Raw genomic sequence first — 20,127 nt, forward strand, 5'->3', positions numbered from 1 at the left:
TCTTCCCTGTAGAGCTCCCTTTATTCTTTCTACCTGTGCTGGGGAAACAGGCTATCAAAAGCAAAAAGCAGATACTGCATAAACATTTTACTTATTTTTCGTAATATCTAAAGCAAGCGTGAGGCACACAGGGTTTTCTGAGAGTTGTTTCAAGGTTTTCAGAAGAGCTTTGTAAATGCAGGATGATGGGGCTGTGTTTATACCCTGCGTGGGTGGCAAACCCTCGGGTACCTGACTCCTCCTCAGAGGTGTCTGTGAGGTGGTCCTGTCCTGGTGGTGGTCCTGGTGCTGCCCCAGCATCACCTGCTGGGGAGCAGTGACACACGGCCAGCAGAGCGAGGGTCCAGCAGCATCCCTGTGGGAAGTGCTGAGCAGAAGTGGGGAATGGCCATGGGGCACTGCGGACAGACTGGCACGGATTCGGTAACCTGAGAACAACGTGGGCTGGAGAGCGTGCTTGGTGTTACTCTGGTGAGGATCACGTTGTAATGCAAGGCAAACAATCATGCCTTGTTTGTATGGGGCTCCTCCCGCGCTGCGCGCTCCGGCGGCGGTGCTGGGGCTCTGTGTGTCACCGCAGGCACCACGCACCCTCCACTGGTGACTCAGGGATGCTGGGGAGGCAAACAAAAGGAAGCTCGACTCTGTTCCGTGGGGCTTTTTTCCTTCCACCAGGCAGGAAAGAGGCTGCAGGCAATGAACCTGTGCCCAAAGTCCCACCGCTGCCGAGGGAGGGGTGAGGGAGGTGTCAGACCTTGGGGATGGAGCCAGGCTGCTGATGGGGTGTTCTGGCAGGCACTTCTGCTGTGCAGGTAACCTGTGAAACAGCTCTGCCAAGGGGTTTTACATCTCATTTAGTCTGAGCAAGGAATCATCCTTCTCTTTGCATGGGGCACCTGTAAAAAAACAGAGTGTAACTGGCAGTGGCAGCAAGGAGCCCCACTGAACAGCAGTCACTGAAGCCACATTATTTTTGGAAGGTGAGAAGTGATACAGAGCAGGTGAAATCCCTTCACTTTTTTTTTTTTTTTTTTTTTTTTTTTTTTGTGCGTGTGTCACTAAGAGCTCCTTAAGGTTATTATTTAACTGGTGCTAATGATAAGTAAACACTCCTGATCAGCTGATGGTTTACAGCTGAAACATGTGAGCCAACAAAACTCCTTAACTATGGTGGATGGTGGCACTGCTGTTTTTGCCACAGCTGTGCACAGTAATTTGTAAAGTAAGCCAACAGAGAGGCATTTCTATGTCTTTATTTTGTGCTTTGTGATAGTGTTAGAATGAGGTGTGATGCTCCTTGGACCTTCTGGAGACCAGAGTGATTTTTCTCTGACCCTCTGTAAGGGCAGGAGGAGCCAGAGGGAGAACTGAAGCTAAATGCTGGGGGGGAGGGATGTGCATAAAGATGCTGAAAGCTCTGATGTGAAAGGGCAGCTGGAACCGAGGACTGTGGGGTGAGAAAACAAGACTTTTTATTTTGCTTTGTGTTAGGGGCATGAGGATGTTGAAATGTCAGGTTGTGAATGTTTTGGTGCTGGTTCATCCGTGTGAAAATGGATTTGCTGTAGAATTTTGTTACTGTTGCCTATATACTTAATTTGGAGTTCATTTCAGAGTGACTACTTCTTTTCCTCAAGCCAAATGTTTTGCCAAAGATGCTCAGAATGTTCTGTGAATGAGCCCAAGGAACAGATTTCCTGGCTGATAGAAACTGGCAAGGCTCCTCTAAAGTCAGGCAATATTGGGAGACAATAATTTTGGACTCCTACTGAAAACCTTACAGATCTGTAAACTAGTGCACTAAGTTGTCTAGCAATATTATTTTGTGAAGTTATATAAGTTTGCAACAGAAAATATTTTAAAAATTGGCTGTCTTTGCTTTCCTAATGCTATACCAGGAGACAAGTCAAAGTAATACCAATGTTCCAATTCAAAGGCAAAAAGGTGGGTGTTTTAGGATTATATTTAACACTTTACAGGAAGATAAAATTAGGCCTTTTGTTGGCCCTTTTTATTACGATTCATTAACACTGAGTGTCATGAGATTGGACACAGGATTGAGGCATCTCAAAACCCAGAAGCTGTAATAAGGAGGCTCTAGCAGCCCACAAAGTTCAGGCAGCATCTAAGAGCCCTGCTGATACTGAAGGGATTGTCTTACTTGACATCAGTTTTGTTCTGATGCTCCTGCTGAGCTCCAGCCCAGCCCCCTGGTCATCCTGCCACTTATCTCACCTGCCAGATGTAGGGTGCAGAGCTCCTGCCTACCAGGCAGTCCTACAATGGACAAATGCTTTTCCTTTTCTCAACCCGTTCCAGAATAACATCGCTAATGTCTTTGCTTTTATATTGAAAGAATTACACTAGGCTGGTTTTCACGTGGGGTTTGCCTATAGCAGGGTTTGTTCAGAGACCCTTTTGCCCAAGTTTTGTAGGACACACCCAAGATAATTCTTCACTCCCCTGCTGCTGGTACAGCTGCATAGGAACCTGTGCACTGTAAGATCTGAGCAGTTTTTGTTGTGCCTGACCGCTTTATTCTGAACATCAGCAGCAGGCATTCATCGTAAATTTATTTCACTGCTGTTGGCTGGATTTACCTTTGCTCTAACATTCTGACCTCTGCTTAGTGCTCTACTGCTAAAGAGCTGCAGCTTAGTGCTGGAATTCCACTACTGATAGTGGGAAAAAAAAGCCCAAAAGTGCTATCTGCAGTGGATGAAGCTACCAGATTTAGGAAAACTGCTGCAAAGCTAAGTAAATGCATCAGAAACTCTTAAAAATCCTGTTTCTAGGAGGTCCTTTGAGGACAAACTGACTTTTTCCCCTCTGATTTTAAGATTTTGTTTGCTGCTGGCTGGTTTCAAACTAGGCTGTTGGTATGCTGTTGTATCCTGTTTATCACTCAGGACATAAATGTTGTTAGATAAGCCCAGATCACTGTTCCAAACCTGGAACTGCAGTTTCCATGAGAAAGACCAATTCCTTCCAAGGAGTGAGTATTGGTTCCAGCACAGGGAAGGAGAAGCATTTGGTCTTTTTACATAGTAGTAGCACTGAACATTTCTAGATGTCTGGATGATTCCTCTAGATTTAGAGAACTAAGTATTTCCAGCTTATCACAAATCTTCAGCCTGAAAGAGAGAAATGGGGAATATAGGAGAGGTCTATGAAATTACAGGAGGCAATGGGAGGGTTGAATGTGTGAGGGTCATACCCTTTCTCTTGTCAGTGTGAGAACTGAAGACCATCAAGTGTAATTAACAGGAGGTTGCCTCAAAATGTAAAAGAGGTTAATTTTTTTCCACACAGTTGATCTGTGAATTGCGTTGCCAAGGGATGTAGATGACAGAATTTTACGAGGACTCACAAAGTGAGTAGGTAGTCAAGGAAAATTAAAATCCACTGAAGGCAATTAAATGAGAGGGTGGTTTTCTGGCTCAGTGAAACCTTAAATCATAGGTGTTTGGGGTGGGAAATCAGAGTGGGACATCCTGGGGGGGAAAATAGATCACTCTATGCATGCTCCATACCTGTGTTCTTTCCCTAAACATCTCTTGTTGGCTGCTGTTGGAGCCAGGACATTGGGCTGGAACTACCTTCCCTGTGACTGCTCTGGTGTCAGACAACATCTGCCATGTGAGGTCTCTGTCTGCCCTGTCAAAGGCTTTCTGAGAGCCAATATGAAATGGTCACATGATAGCTGCTGTTCTTCCTTTTGTTTAAAGGATGTGGAAAATATAGTCAGTGAAAGAAGAGGACAAAACCCAAGTTGCATTGGAAGCCTGTTCTTGACAGTGTTGTGGGCTTTGCTTAGTGCTGGTTTGACAGAGGATTGCCTTGGAACAGGCAACAGCATGCTTTCATTCTGATTGTTGCTGTAGATTAAACCTGCTGAGGAAATTTTGAATTTCCCCATCCTTGGGATAGATTCCTTTCCCAGGTTCAGCTGAGGAGATATAGCTTTGTTTCAAAGATTTCTTTACAAAGCTGCTGAGAGAAAACGGCAGGAGTATAATGGTGTGTTGCTCTCTAAGTTTGTACTTTGTTGGCAAGCACTTTGAAATCCTCTGAGGTGATATTTGCTCATGATTAATATAAAATTCTACCTTTATGATGATAAAAATAAATTTTGATTCAAGTAATATCTATTCAACATAATTAATTAAAAGGTTTACTTATTCTTGTCCTTCACAGATAAAGCATTTCCATATTAGTGGTGATTGAGTCACTGTGGTTGCAGCTTGAGGTTTTGGAGGGATATCACACACTCCTTTGTGCTTGCCATCTCATGTTCCTGGGCAAAGCTGTCAATAACATTTAGCTTTTTCTCTAGCTGATCTTTTGCAGCTTCAATATGGAACATACTTTTCATCAGTCTTTTTCTTCTCTCTATTAATAATGATGGAATTCAGAGCAGCCTGTTTATTTTAATGAGGACTTCTCCTATGGTATTTTGAGATAATTTGTGCCTTTTTATCTCCCATCCTTGGGAAATCACAAAACTGCAATATTCACATGCATGTGCCTGGCATACATTATTGAGAACTGTGTCCCACGAGGATAAGTTGTCTGAGGGCTGGAATTCAGGTTTTCTTGTGCATCTTAGAAGTTTCATTTATTGGTTTTTTGCACAATTACTTGGAGGGTAGGAGAAGCGTTTGGGTTCCTGGCTATACTGTCCAGAGCTGCCTTGTGCACTTATGCAAGCTCTTTGTAATGATGAGAAAAATTTTCTGGTAATATATATTTCACTTTTAATTTTTCTTGGGGAGAAAAGTGAGAAGTTGCCAGTGATTCACTGGCAAAGTTCCTGTCTTTATTTCTAATGTATGAAACAGTTCCCTGTTGCTGATGCCCATTGATGTTGCTCAGTTCATTGCTACCTGTCCTGGCTCATGCAGCCACCTTGTCTGTGCAAGGTTTGGTGTTGGAACCTCGCTGTAACAGAGTCTTTGATGACATGACAGCACTTGTGTCCATTTTCTTGTTTATGGGTACTGATGGATGATTCCAACAACATAGTCCATGTCAAGGGTCTTGCGCCTATTCCTGGTCTTTGTGTCTTGGTGCCACTCGGAGGCAGGGCAGTGTCCCCTCTTCCTCCAGCCGGGGTGTCTCAGAGGTTCATCACGTCCTTGCTTCTCAGTGTGGTGCAACCTGTTCTTGGCTGTGCTCCCTGATGCTGAGGAGGTCACTGCTCTCTTCACCTTGCTGGTGACTCAAGCTGGATTTCCAGCTGGTGTTCCTGAAGGTTTATAGTGGAAACCAATCTGCAATCAGTCTGTTCTTCCAGGCTTGCTCTTCATCATACTGACTTCTGTTTAGGATCAGTCAGTAGGGGACCACTAACTGGTTCAAGGATCATAAATAGCCATCAGAATGCTTTTTTCTGCATCTAAGAGATACCTTCTGACAGGCTGAGTTGTCAGCCTTGTCCTCCACCTAGAGCCCCCAATCCTCATCTGCATTTCTAGGCCTGAGAAATCAGTTTTGCCCAGCCTGTATACTTGTACTTCCTAAACCTCTGCCACTGTCAGGTCAGAAATCCCTCTGGTCCTGTGCACTGTGAGTACACTGAGAGGGGGGTGAGGCGTCTTGTACTGCAGTGGGTTGAAGTTTAAGTCCCATGTGTTCCTTTCTCCTATGCTCATGGTGAGAGAAGTAGCAAAGAATGTGTGAAGTTAAGGAGAAATGGGCATTCAGTCATCTTTGTGTGAAGATGGTACAAAAATTGTTTTGTTTCTTGTTTTTACGTTAGCGGTTCAGGTCTTGTCTGCCCTGTTTGTTTTTTATTCACTGGAGAATTAATACTATTATGACAGTGCAAGTAAAAGCTGATGAATTTCAACTTGAATTGCTTTTCCTACAAAATGTTTTAAGCAATCTGTATTTAGCTAACATTTATCTAACTCCACTCCCAACCAACAGTTGGGAGAAAAAAAAATCTTTGCAGTTCAACACCTCCTCCTCTGCCTATTTCACTAGAAGCTGCAAAACCTCCCACTCTACTTCTCTAGATCTTCTGAGGAGACCTCTGCCAAAACACAACTTGATGTTGGATTCTTTTTTTTTTTTTAAGTATGAAAAGCAGAAAACAAAATATTTCCAGCTTCTCATACACAAAGAATCAGAACAGGGCATGAGTCCAGCTTGTTTCCCTGCCTGTATTTCCTGAATGTGTACCCTCCCAGAGGCGACCAAGGCTCTCTGCTAAGCTCTATCCACCAGCCTTGCTGCAGCTCTCTGTATCAAGCTATCTCCAATGTGACCCTATTCTTTAGGGTGGGTATCAAAATTGGGACTTTCCCAGGCTTCTGGATGTTTGGCACAAAGGAAATACTCTCTTTGACAAACTCCTCAGTGATCACCAGCCTACAGCGAAGACTCTGGTTCTTCCTTGTAGGCATTGTTTCTACAGGCACTGACCACTTCTCATGCAATTTGTGGGTGTAGAGGGTTTTTCTGAAGTAGAGCATGGACAGGCTTCCCAAGGCTTTCCCAGGAGGTGGCAGGCAGGGAGCATCTGCCCCACAGTCTCCTGACAGGATCAGGGAGAGGCTGTGCTGCAGTGAAATGGGCTGTGCCCAGGGCTTGGGAGCAGGCCTCCTGTTCCACTGTGTGAGGGAAATGGAAGAGGCTCCCAGCCCAGGCTCCTGGCCAGCCTGTGGGTGAGGTCCAGTTGCACAATTGCACGAGCCCTGTGTAATGTCCCTGCCTGCTGTGGGGCCATGCCTGTGCCAGGGTCACTGGGCAGAGTGCAGGGCAGCAGCCTGCACATGGCAGGCCAGGGCCAGCAGCAGGAAACTGCAATAGTAGTCTTTTAAAGAGGTTCTTTTTCCTGTCTAGAAACCCTTTTCCTTAAAACCTGCTGATCAGTTGGGAAACTTCACTGCAGGCTCCTAACAGCAGCCAAGTTGTCTCTTTTCCTACCACACACAAGAAGTTAGCTAAGTCTGTTCTCACTGACATGTAGGCAGTGTCAGCTCCAAGAAGACCTTCAAAAATTTTTTTTTTCAGTCCACAACTTTCTTTACCTATAAGACCACAGCTTCCAGGAAGGCTGTTTTCTCTTTCCAAACTTTACCTGCCACAAGTGGGCAATAGCTCTGATGTGTCGTTCACATTGCACAATTTGTCTCTGCTCAGCCAAAGCTGCAGGTACAGTCTGGGACAGCTCAAAGCAGATTTGCCTGGGGTTGGTATTACCCCTACCTTGTTTCCAGTCTCTAGACATCCTGAAGGATGTCATAGGATGCCTTCTTGCATGAGAAATCTTTGATTCACGCCTATGAATTGGCTTTACAAGTTCATTGTCTTGCTACTGTTGCCTCACAGGGCAGCAGCAGCCATAGTTTGACTGATGGTCAAGAAATACCAATATTTCCAGTTACCTCTTAACAAAGTGTTGTGAATTCATCAGTGTTTCATGAAACACTCATCAGGTGCTGCAAAGTAAAATTAAATACTCCAGTATCTGGTAAGCAGGGGAATGCAGAGACCTGATGCATCTCTGGATTCAGCACATGTCCAGTGTGCTGGAATTTTTCACTGGAAAAATGAAACTGGACTTCACCCCCTGCTCTTCCAATTTCTCCTCAAATACCCTTTGATCCCACTATGTGAAACCTACTTCAAGCTTGACTTCTTTTGCAACCTCTCCACAAGCAATAGTGCAAGCTGACAAACATCCCACATCTGGGGATGTCCCAGGACAGCTCAGCTGCCACTGTAATGCCTCCAGGCTAAGCACACAAATCTGTACAGAAATATCCTTACTTTAGGAAGCATAAGTGAAACCACCCCCCCATCACTGACAGGTCCTACCACTGGTGTAAGCCTTCTTCCCCATCACAAAGGCTGTACAGAGAGCCCCTCTCCAGAAATGCTTTTTGTGAGTTTGCAGGTTGGAGGTGGTGGCTGCTGCCTTCCTGAGTTGATTGTTCTCTGGAAATCACCTTGGTAACTACATTAGAACAACAGTCCTGGAGACCTGTCCTTTCTGAGCAGCTTGTAGAGTAAAACTTGACAGCTTGCAAGCTAAATGTTGTGTTTCCTGATTTGTCCTGCCTGCTGGGAAATAGAGGGAGAGGTAGGACACTGAGCCTTGTGCATGGCCTGAGATCATCCTGCCTACTGTTAGTCACCAAACCGTGGTCTTGAAAGTAGGAGCAGGGTTCCTGTACAGTTGGTTATGAGAGAGGGATCCCCTCTGCTCAGCCCTAATCTGGCTGTGGTGCCCTGCCCAGCACCCATCCTGAAGCACTCCAAGCAGCTGAGGGAAGGCAGGATCCCTCTGCACAGCCACCTTCCCTGGGACAGGCTGGAGCTGATGGATGAGTGTGTGACTGCATTTCTCACCACGCTGCCCATGGTGTGCTGTGAATGGAATTGCCATTAGCCTCTGCCCTGTTAACTGCTGCTCCTTTGTCTTAATTACACACACAGGAGGTGATGGTGCCTCACAGGGCTGTACACAGTGCTGACAGAGCATGGGGCTGATGTGCACTCCTTCTGGACTGAAACCAGAGGGAAGCCCTTCTGAAACAAATCCCAGCCCTTTAAAAGCAGAGGGGACTAGAAAGCTCTGAGAGTAACCAAGCTGTCTGGCTTTGACAGAAGATTTTGTCCTGAACCAAAGGAGAAACTTCATCAAAAATTTTAATAATCCCCACCAGCAGTGGAACATTTGCTGGGTAGATGTGTTCCGTGAGCACATTATGTGCTTTGTCAGTTCTTGGTTGTTTAATTTTAACATTTTATTGAATAACTCAGATTCTCCCCTTTTCTGCCTTTAGGGTGATGTACTGTGAAGGCTGCATGATGTGGAGACAGATGGAGGGAGGGGACTTCTGTGTGACCGTGTCGTTCTTCACCTCTTGGCTTTCTCTTTTCAAGAAAAAAATCAGTTTGAAACAAAAAATGCAGTTAGTGCTTGTTGTCAGAAACACCAGTATAAAACCTTGTTCTTTTTTAAAACTTCTTGTCAATGGAATTGTCACCTTGACCTTGCCACTTCAGCCAGGCTCCTGGAGTCAAATAGTGGGTCCCAGGCTTTGCCTCAGGCCAGGTTTGGCACCTGTGAGCATCAGTGGAGGTGGATGATGCCTCCAGAGGTGACAGAGGTGTGTGCTGAGACCACCCCATGTCCCTAGAGAAGGCGAGTGTGAAAAGGGCTCAGGACTGCAAAGCACCAGGGCAGGCAATAGGTTTGTGATGCCAGGTGGTGCAGGGGAAGCAACTCAGGGATAATTAACCTCATGCAATGAGGCTGAAAGGCAGTGCACATAAAACTGCTGAAGGGAAAGAGTCTTTCCCTGCTGTATGGGTTGGGGAAATCATTATCTCAGGGCTGTGGGGGCAAGTCTGAGAGCTGAGCAGGCAGGCTGCTGCCCCTCATCCCTGCTGCAGGGGCCAGGTTCAGGCAAGATGACAGGGAAAGCAATTTCTATTTTCTTTCATGTACTGGAGAATACATAAGTAATGTTGAATTCTAAAGGTTTCCACACAAGTTGCTGTCACTGAGGCACAACTTTTGAGATTCAACTGCAGTTGCTGTTGTACAGTTTCCTGGGCTTTGCTGGGAAGGTCGGTAGTCCCTGGAATAGCAGAACCTAAGCAGTGCTGCTGTGTGGCTGACCTGGGACAGGCTGGGTGGCCACAGCTCCTGGCACGCTGTCACACCGCTCCATCCCCGGCCCGGGGGAGTTTAAGGGCAACACTCCCTTCCCTGCTGACATTTCAGCTGGGTGCAGATGGCATGAAGTTGTCCTCTCTTTAATAGGGAAGGTCATGTCTGGGCACTGTTTCAGGCTCTCTGCAATTCCCAGTTGCTTTAGCAAATGGAACAGCTTGAGAAGGATGTTTCCATTACAGCTTGGGTTGCTAATAGCTGTTTCCTGATGGCCAATGGAGGCAGGGCAGCAGGTTGGGGATTAATCCACAGTGTTTGAGAGGGTTGCATTTTATTATTTTTATTATTTTATATTTTACTCTATTTAAAGTTTTGGTTTTTTTTCCTGCAGTCTCCTGACATCGTGTACTTACTTTTACAGGAATATGTCAGAGCATTTAAATATTAATGGAAGACTTGGAATGGAGATGTATGACTGGGCATGGCTCGTTCACAGGCAAAGCTGGTTCAAAAAACTCCAGAGGTAAATCAAGCATGTGAAATTTGAGATTTTGTTAAAAATCTGGCTGAGTTTGCAAACAGTATATCTAGCTCTATAAAGACTTAAGGGGTTTTTTTGGTTGTCAAAATAGCTCAACCAGATGGCAATAGGCTATTTTTGAACTTCAGTTACATAATTTTGCTAAATATTTTTCCTTTCTCCTCCAATTCAAAATTATCTGTAACTCAGACTGTATTGATGCTGTGTATGGCAGCCTCCTGACAGAAAGGCATTCCCAATGTGTTCCTTGTGTTAGGGAGGAGCCAGAGCCAGGCTGTCTGTGAGGGGAGAGGAGCCAGGAGCTGAGATGGCCCCAGGTGGGATGTGCCCTCCCCAAAGTGGTCCCCAAGGACCAAGAAGAGGGACAGATGGTTGTGGCATCCATGGGCAGATCCAAACACAGCAACACCAAGGAGGCCAGGTCAGGCAGAGTGTGGATGTGGCTTCCAGGTGAGGAAATTATGGGCCAGGAAGGAGTTTTGGTGCCCAGGGAGGAGATGCAGGGACCATTCGAGGTATCTAAGGGGAGAAGCAATGCTTGGGAGAAGAGGAGGTGATGGATATGCAGTTCAAAAGGGCCTGGAGGGGTCAAAACATTTAACCAAAGCAGAGGGGCACTGCTTTAGGGGGAGGCATGAAGCTGTTTGTGCTCCTCCCACCATTCTCCTGCACCAGAGTATTATGGGTTTTAGAAGAAAAAATTATTTTGTTCCCTTAGTTTTAACCATCTATTGCCACAACCAGAATGGTGAGAAGGGAAGAAACTGCCCTTTTTCAGTCTTGAAGTGACAGAACTGCAAAGCTCCAACTGGAGTAAGCCTTGCCTGAGAGCATAAGGGCCTGCTGACAAGGTAGAAATCACACTTCTCTGAAAACAATGTAAATAGCTTTTAAAGAGTTTTTTTCCTCTTTGAGAGACCTCAATTTGAAAACTCATTTACATTTTAAAGGAGAAGCTTTAAACAAGTTTTAATAAATAACAGTTAAGAACTGTTTTCTGAATTTTGCTTTAATAATGTAAAAAAAAAAATCATGTTGCCAGCATTCTATTACTCCATAAAAATAACTAGAACTCACGATAAAACAAATAAAAATTGTAACTGGTTTTCCCCTTTCCTAGTAATATTTTCCTGTGGACTTGGTCATATGCATGCATTTGTCATGGGTTCCCAGTTCATCACAGAGAACACCAAATAACTCCTAGCTCTAGACCAAGTTGGAAGTACTAATAGATTATTTTCCACCAGAAAAAAAATTTTTTTTTGCAGGAACAGTTTTTTTTTAATGACTATATCTTGATAATCATACTGATATTATTTGAATGAAATTGCTGAGAATAGAGAAGAGGTCAGAAAGGCTTCGTTCTCAAATTTGGCTTTTATATCAAAACAGATGCCCTAAAATTACTTTCTTGAGAATTTGACTCAAATTTTGATTGAAATCTGGTCTATTTTTGAGATTTTTCTATAGGATGTTTGCTGTAAAGCAGAATTTTGCTTTCCTGCCCAGTACTGACAAGCTGTCCTCCTCAGGTGCCTCAATTCTGACTTCTTCACAGCAGTGCTCCTGTATAATCACCTTGTGATGGCTCCTGGTCTTTGGATGAGTGAGCAAGGGCCTCCTTTAAGGCATGGGCTCAGTCTCTATTTCTCCCCCTCTCTGGATGCCCTGCAAGGTTGCCATTACCTTCTGTGTACTTGTGAGTTTAGCCCTGCCTCGAGTGCTCCTGACACTGATTTACACTGTGGTAACATCTTGATAGGGCCAAGAGCTCCAGGACACCATCCACTTGCTGTGAAGAGCTCAGGGAGGGAAGTCTCCTGAAGTTATTTGTAGCAAGGAGGAAGACAGCCCTTTCTTTTCTTTATTTCTTTATTTTTTTTCCTTTTTCTTCAAGCGAACCAAAATAAGTGCTTCTATACACAAATATTTCTGCAGTATCACCATACAGAAGGAGAGGGATGGGTGGCTCAACCCAGCCTACTTAGCCCAAAAGAATAACAGGTTTTTTTGGGTTGTTCTGATTTCTTAAAATATTTTGATTTGGGATTAAAGCCAAAAATCCTCAGCTATTTTCACAGCCCTAATTTGAGCTCTCAGGAGTGGGGTGTTGCCTCTGTCTACTGGAAGGAGAGATGATTCATCAACCTACAGAAGTCTCATTGCTCAAATCTCCTCAAAACATGTCTCTGCTGTCACCCACGGTGCAACATTACCCCACACCACACATCCTCTGGGAATCTGCCAGTCTCTCAAGGTTCTCTGCCTTCTTCCTGTCTGTGGCACTACTGCCCCTGTGCATGCTGGGCAGTGTTTATTTTGCACCTCGAGCACCTTGTGACAGCCAAGGGCATGGCAAAGTGACTGTGCAGCTGGGAAAGTCCTGTCTGGATCTCTGGCTCTGTCCTCTCTCCTCTCCCATCATCATCTGTAGTTTCATGGCTGTGCTGGCTGCTGGCACACACCTCACAGGAGCACAGACACAGACCCTCTGCAGCTGACTTGGCTCCAAGGGTTGCCCCAAATCAGTGGCAGCCACAGCTGCAGGGATTTCCCACTAGAAATGAGGCAGTTAGCCCTGATCCCACTGCTGGCACACCACAGCTACAGAACCAGCTGAAGCAAAGTGGTTGTGCTGCTTTTCCAGCTCTCCTTTATCCTTTGAACCAGCTGGAAGGTGAACCAGCTGTAGGAGCTGCCCATAGACAATGTCCCTAGGCTGTAATTCAGAAGGGCCAGGATGTTAAAATAATTGAATACCTGACTTGTCTGAGCCTTGACAAGGTGGGAATTGCTAATTACTTTGAGGAGAGTGCCTTCAGAAGTGTACTGGCTGTGAGTTAACAGGGTGCAGAACCTTTTTCCTCCAGGCCCACAAAATTTCTTCAGTCTCATGGATATGGGCTGGGTCTCCTGACACCTCACAAATGTGCCATTTTCCAAGGCCACTGGTATGCTCAGAGCTGGTCTGGAATTACCCAGAAATAGCTTTTTCCATAGCAGTTACCTGGTTTTATGTATGAGACGTTTTATTCTGTGTTGAATGTCCTATTTTGTTTTAACATAAGACACTTGAGATGAGTTCAGATATTTAAGAATGGGGATTGCACTTACAAGTAACACCCTACTTGAATCTGATTTGTCTTTCAAAGACAAAAATCAGGCTAGGAGGCAGTGGGGATGTTTGCCCCAGAGGGAAGCTTTTGCTGTAGCAGGACTGAGCTGTGCTGGTGGGGTTGGATTGGAGGTGTTTGCTGTCAGAAGGAGAAACAGAGGCTTTCAATCACAGTGATGGTAAAGGAGAAGTCTTTCACCAGCTTCAGGGCTATGCCTTTTTTTCAGAAGCTTTTTTTTTTAGCTCTGTCAGGGCTTACTGATGAAAAGATTAACTCAGTGCACTGATTTACTGAACCAATTATGAGTAGAGCATGGCTGGTTGCTCCTGGTCTCAAAGTCCATCACCCAGGTGTCCTGGGCAGTGGCAAACTTGTGTTAGACCTGGCCTGAAATTAAACTGATGCAGCTGGAGTGCTGTTCTGACCCTGTACCTACAAACTGGGAATGCAATTCCCCTGGCACAGACACACTCACAGGTTTGGGCTGGTAGATGACTTTTCTATTTTTTATCAAAGGGAGGCTCTTAATTATTTTTGTGTGTGTATTTAAATCTCTAGGTGAGAGGAGAAGACTGCTTATTTTTCAGCTGTGAGAAAGGGGGTACCCTCGCCTTGGTGAGGATGTGTGTGGCAGCAGCAATCAAATCTCTGTCAGGTCAGCACCAAAACACCAAGAGCCTGAGCTGTGCCATGAAGACGATGGCTGGAAAGGGGCTTAGACTCAATGAGGTCTGTACTCTGTCCCCTCCCAAACACAGGGGCGGTCAGTCAGTCCACTGTGGAGAGATATGGTCAGAAAGCGTCACAGATTTGCAGTCCTGGGAAGGGACATAGCAGAGGAGACACCCAGGATCTACATTAATGATAGCCCCAGGGGCTTGCTGGGTCCTCATTAGAGCAAGTGTTGATAAGATTCTCATCCTTATGGTGATGTCTGCTCTCATTCCTCCATCAGCAACACCTCCCACACCAACTGAGCTCAGTGTCCTGGAGAAGGGAGTGCTTAAAGGTGAGGTCAAGGTAATTTCAAGAGATGCTAAAAGAAAAAGTAAGGGCAGGCTGGCAGCCAGAAGAGGAAAATTGGCCCCATTGTTAAAGGAAGAAAAGAACATCAGAGAGATTTTAAAATGTCAGGAGTGGAGTAATGCTGTTTGCTCTTTGCTTATTGAGTAGAATTGGAGGGACATTTGCCTTAAATATACCTTCCATACAAATACAGAGAAACATGCTTTTTAGTGTACTTTAAACATAAGTTGTAATAGTCTCTGGATAAAAAGGCAGTCATTATTTCTTCGAGCACACTCTCTACTGACGACCAAATGTTCCAGTGTGGCAGACTGGTGGCTTTAAAAATAGCTGTTCACTCCCAAGACTCTGAGCATGGCTGGGAGGTAAATTAAATGTTTGACTGTGAGCAGTCATTGATGTGGTCCAAGAGCTGCAGCCAGCAAATTCTCATTTCACTGAAGCCAGTGGAAACACAAGGCAGTGGGAAAAGGTTGCAGAAAGAGAGAGGGTTTGGGCGTCTTCAGGAAGCTCCAAGTCTTTTGGGAGCTGTTTTAAAAATCATTACTTGCTGAACTGTTAAAAAATTCCAGGAAACTGGGTGGAAGGGCACTGTCAAGATGCCATCTTGGATGCCATGGCTGTGCCATTTCTTAAAGTACTTGTCCAATCTCTTGTTAAATATCCAGAGACCAAGACCCCATGTGCCTCTGCTCAGCAGCTCCAGCTGCACCAACCCAAAGCTCTGCTGGCTTTTGTGTGAATCTCCCCTGTTGTAACTTGAGCACATTATTTTTGTCCTACCCACAGCTGTAATGGTGAGAAATGTATTTTTTCTTTTCTTCACATCCTTTGAATTCTTCTTCTCTTCTCCAGAAGAACATACCCACCTCTTCTGACCTTCCCAAGGTCAAGTTGTGGTTTTGGGTCCTTGCTCACCCCAGCTGTTGTCTCCTCTGAACTCCCTTAAGCGAATTAAAGACCTTAAAATGACTCCCAGCTAAATGCAAAAGTTGAAACAAAAATCTTACTGATGTTAAACAGACTTGAATTACTTCATGTGTCTTATCAGCTGCAGTCCTGTTTGTATGTCACAGTACAGTATCTGACTTTTTCACAAGAACAATATTGATTTGCACTCAAGGTGTGACCCACTAAACCTTCAGGTCCTTTCCTTCCCAGCTGATACCAAAGTAGCTTCTTATCTCCCACGAGCAGGAAAGCCTGTTCCTTCCTGTAGCTGAGAGTTCAAATTTGTCCTAATTGAATTTCATCCTACTTTTTTTTTCAGAATATTTATCTTTCTAATGATTTTTGAGGGGTAACTTACCACTCACTTATGATCCAGCACAGATTTGCCTGTCCCATACTGGAGCTATTTGCAAATATAATAAGTATCTTTTCTATCCCCACTCCCCACTACTCCCACCTTGTGCTCTGGACAGGCACTCCAGCATTAGTTTGTTCTTCATCCTGGATTTGATACACATACATTTTCCAATGGAAATATACTTAACTGTGACAAAAGGGAGGGGACTCACTGGAAAGTTTTATTTTTGGCACAACAGCAATTTCATGAGAAATTTCAAGAAATGTGAAACTATTGATTTTGTCTCCACTTGTCAATTTTCAAAAGAAAAAAAATTCTTTTTTTCTTCCAGTCAAGTTTTTCTTTTCCACTCCTTACCCTCATCGCCACCTCCTCTCAACTTTTCCTCCATGTGCTTGCCAGGGAAAGTACAATATTCAGATATTTTTTCCAAATCTTCCTTTTTCCACTGTCTAACCTTTCAAGACTTCAATTTGAAAAAGTTAAAGAATGGAAAAAAAACCCTGTGTAAACAAAAACTGCTGATTTTTCTAGGGCATGTGTGGCGCCACTCTTGTGCAGGGACACAAGTAGGAGAATCCTAGTTAAGAAAAACTAACATTAATGTCACTCAGTGGCCAAGGGCAAGCAACAGGGAAGAAGGGAAAGCACTGCAAAAGCAAAATGCATTAAAAGGCTGGAAAGGTGTTCTGCTCTGAGCTGGCAATGCCTAAACACATTCACCATCTGAAAAGGGTTGATAATCTCCCTTCTTCCTGCCTTCCTTTGCCCTGGACAGGTTTTTCTGATGGGCTGTATCTCCTCAGTCTGGTTCTGCTTCTCATGGGGGTGTCTGTGACACAGACAGGTCTGAGGCCCTCTGTAGCTTTCTGTGCCATCTCTGTAGGACTAGGCACATCATTTTTATACCATAGCAGCAGTAAGAATTTTCAGTGATCATGCCACAGGATGAAAGCAAATATTTCTTTTTTTTTTTTTTAACTTCTTAACATTTCATGTAAAGAGCCAAGAAAAAACTGATTACAAAAGTACAAGGGATAAACTCCTCCATAAATTTAAAAAACAGCAGTATTACTTTTGGAGAGGGCACAAATTGTGACTCAGAGCAGGACTGCTGACTGGAGTTCAGCTGGCCAATGTGTCATCCCAGAGAGCAGCAAGGCTGCTTCTCTCATCTGCTGGATAATCCCACTCCCTGCTGAAGGCAGTAATTAAGGGCCATGTTTTCAGCAGCCCTACAAAAATAGGCTTGTTTGGCTGTGGGAACTGGACAAATTGCAGCATATGTAGGTAGCACCATGGCACAAGTCCTGATCTTCCACGTGCACCCAGAGACACTGGGGGCTTATTGAGTGAACCATTGGAGATGTGGCTGGAGCTGCCTGCATGCCCTGCACTGGAGCTGCAGCTGTGCCTACAGCCCACATCCCACTGGGAAAACTCACCACAATTCCCTGGCTGCAAGGATGACTGTAGAGGGTGGCAAGATTTCAAGACCCCTCTTGCCACATGGAAACAGGAAGAAATTTATTACAGAGAGTGTGGTGAGGCCCTGGCATGGGTTACCTAGAGAAGCTGTCATGTCCCATCCCTGGAAATGTTCAAGGACAACCTGGATGATCCTTGGAGCATCCTGGCCTACTGGAAAGGGTCCCTGGCTATGGCAGGGGTTGAAACAAGGTGATCTCTAAGACCTCTTCCAACCCAAACTGTTCTGTGATTCTATGTCTTGAGCACAAGGCAGCTGTTTCTTCCTACTCTTCCATGAGTTCAGCCTTAACTGTGACTGAAAACCAGAAGAGGTTGCTCAGGGAGGTGGTGGTGTCTCCATCCTTGGAGATATTCAGGGTCTGAGTGGCCCTAACACACTTCCAGTGCCCTGGCTGTGGCTGTTGCCCTGCTGAAAGCTCACTGCCAGATCTGTTCCCAGAGCTTATCAGACAGTGAAGATCATAAGCTCTGGTCTTTTCTGACAATAAACAACTTGAGTTTCCACTACCTTTTCTTTTCAAACAAACTGATGCATTTTATGATGGCAGTTGATAGACTACACTTATTTCAGTGTTATTGGAAATGCCCTGGTGATTTTTTCTTCATGTCCTTGTTAGGAATAATTTGTTTTGCTTTTCTAGGTAAGCAAGCACAAACATGACTCTCCCATCTCTGTCTTCAGATTTGGAATAATCAAGTTAATTACTGACATTCTTTATAACTCTTGGTAATTTCAGCCTAAAGACATTCTGACCTCGAAGGCTCTGAACACACAGGGACAAAGGAGAGGCTGATCCATTCTCAGGTAGACCCTGGTGAAGGCACAGTTAAAAACAAAAACTTTAAATATTCTGTTTCATTTAACTATCTCAACAACCTTCTGTTTACCACATGGAAAACATTTTGTATGGCTTCTTAAGGGTTTGCCCAATGTTTTGAGCATCTTTCTCCTTTTTGCTTGCTGAATGGAGGCCTCATCCTCTCACTTCTCTGTCTGGTGGAGCTGGAGATTTGGGATAGATACTCGTATATTAATTGTGCAATACCACATTTACTGAATAACCTGAAGCAGAGAGGTAAGTGATTGCAGACATCTTTATTGTCTGCTATTAATTGCTATACCTGTTGCACAGACCTGTTGGTACCATGGGATGTAGCAGTGAAAGATGAAATCATGGTAATTGCAATCTCCCCGCAAGCTATAATTTAATTTACATTTTAATTAATTTATGTTGAAGCAATTAAAGGCATGAAGGAAAGAACGTGCCAGTGTCAGTTGAGGACTGTGAGTCAAAGAGGAGAGTTTGGTTCAAGATGAAGTTCATATAAAAATAATGCTTTGTAATTTACAGTTCTGTCTATGTGACTTTTCTAAGTTCTTTGGAAACTTGAATAAAAGAAAAGAAAAGAAAGTTCTAGAATCCTGGCCATTTTGAGAGATCGGTGGCTTCCTTAGTTTTTAAACAGGGAAACTGAAGCAGAGGGCATTTGAACATCAGTTCTTTGAGCCCAAGGATAAAAAACACAGCAGAGCTAGAAATCAGATCCTGAGCTGTAGAGCAGTCCAGGTATCTTCCTTACAAGAGCATTCTTCCAACTGGCACACAGATAGGAATTATGAAAGACATGTTTGTGTGAGTAGGGTGTTGTCTTTGCTACACAGATCTCATAACCTGGCCTTTGGCTGCCCAGCCATTTGGTGTGCTCAGAAAATGGCTGTTAATAATGACAGTGTTGCTAGGTCCTGTGATTTTAATATTCATTGTTTTCTAAAATCTCAGGTCTTAAATGCAGAAGCTTAATTTCTTTTTAAATGAAACTTAAAGAACTTAAACATATCTTTGAATCACACCCAATGTAGTATATCTTGACTTTTCCAAGCCACCTCCACAGTTCTGAAGGACAGATTTGGGACTTTCAGTGTTGCTGCTGTTGTACATGAAATGGGAATGAGCCTGGAGGTGCTGAGCTGCTCTGAGCAGTTGGCAAGAAGTGACTGCCACTTGAACAGGGGACAGCAATGCTGACTTCAGGTGTTTGGACAATAGATTGGTTCAGCTCTGAGTGCCAAAGTGGGGAAAGAAAGCAGCTGGGTTTGCTGTAATGGGAAATACAAACATCTGAGAATTAGGTGCTTTCACAGCAGCAGCAAATGCAGGAAACTGCTTACACTGATGAGGAGACTCAGTCACCAGGAGGTATCAGGCTAAATCTGTGCTGAGGTGCAGCAAAGATATGACAGGAGATTTATGGTCTTTTCATAGGGAATTGTCTGTTCGCCTGTTATACTCCTATAAATTGTATAAGGGAGGACACAGGGCAGAGAGTTTTCTGTTTGCTTGATACAGACAGGGGTAGCACACAGCCCAGCCTTGGAGGTGATGAAGAGAGAGGGCTGATCCCCAGAAAGCACTGGTCTCCATGGAGGAAGACACAGTCAGGCTGGAGAAACCCAGGGAGAAAAACCATCTTTGCAGCAGCACTCTGAACTGAAAAAATAATTTACTTCTATGCTGACTAATTTTGATTTTTTCTATACTGAAGGAGTTTTTGTTCTCTTCTGCTCACAAACCCTGGCTCTCAAATTTTGTATATTTGTAGAGCTCAGGGTGGGGAAGGGGCTGGGTGGGTCCCGTCAAGATTTGTCTGACTCATGTCTATCAGGAGAGGCAGTGGAGACAGGTCTGACAGCGGTGGCCAGGAGCCCCATGAGCAACCAGGCTGCAAGGACACTTCTGCCACCAGCATGGGCATGGTCAGAGCTGGCTTGGACACTCTGTGTGTGCTTGCCTGGACACAATTCCATCCCCTGGGGAAGGCAGCATGTTCATGTCCTCAAGGGGGCTTGCAGAGCCATTGGTGTAGGAGCTAACCCACTTTTTCTGGTGTTCCTCCCTGCCCTGTACCTGCAGGCATTACGTCTCCATCTTTCCCTGCTGCTCCTCGGCCGGGCAGGCTGCAGGTTCTCCACCAGAATTTGCTCCCTGCCTCCTCACAGAGCCTCAGGGAT

At 44.7% G+C, this 20,127-nt stretch overlaps 1 long non-coding RNA gene across 2 annotated transcripts; it reads left to right on the forward strand.

Annotated features, from left to right (window-relative positions):
* Positions 1–1,180: 1,180 nt before the first annotated feature.
* On the forward strand, positions 1,181–19,794 carry LOC135302603 (uncharacterized). 2 transcript variants are annotated; one of them, XR_010364189.1, is made up of 5 exons: positions 1,181–1,454; positions 10,056–10,157; positions 17,855–17,922; positions 18,089–18,193; positions 19,466–19,794. It is a non-coding gene; the product is annotated as an uncharacterized LOC135302603 (long non-coding RNA). The 2 variants fall into 2 exon arrangements; XR_010364188.1 differs by lacking the exon at positions 18,089–18,193.
* Positions 19,795–20,127: the final 333 nt, after the last annotated feature.

This window comes from Passer domesticus, chromosome 6 (genome assembly GCF_036417665.1).
Source record: "Passer domesticus isolate bPasDom1 chromosome 6, bPasDom1.hap1, whole genome shotgun sequence".
Lineage (NCBI taxonomy): Eukaryota > Metazoa > Chordata > Aves > Passeriformes > Passeridae > Passer > Passer domesticus.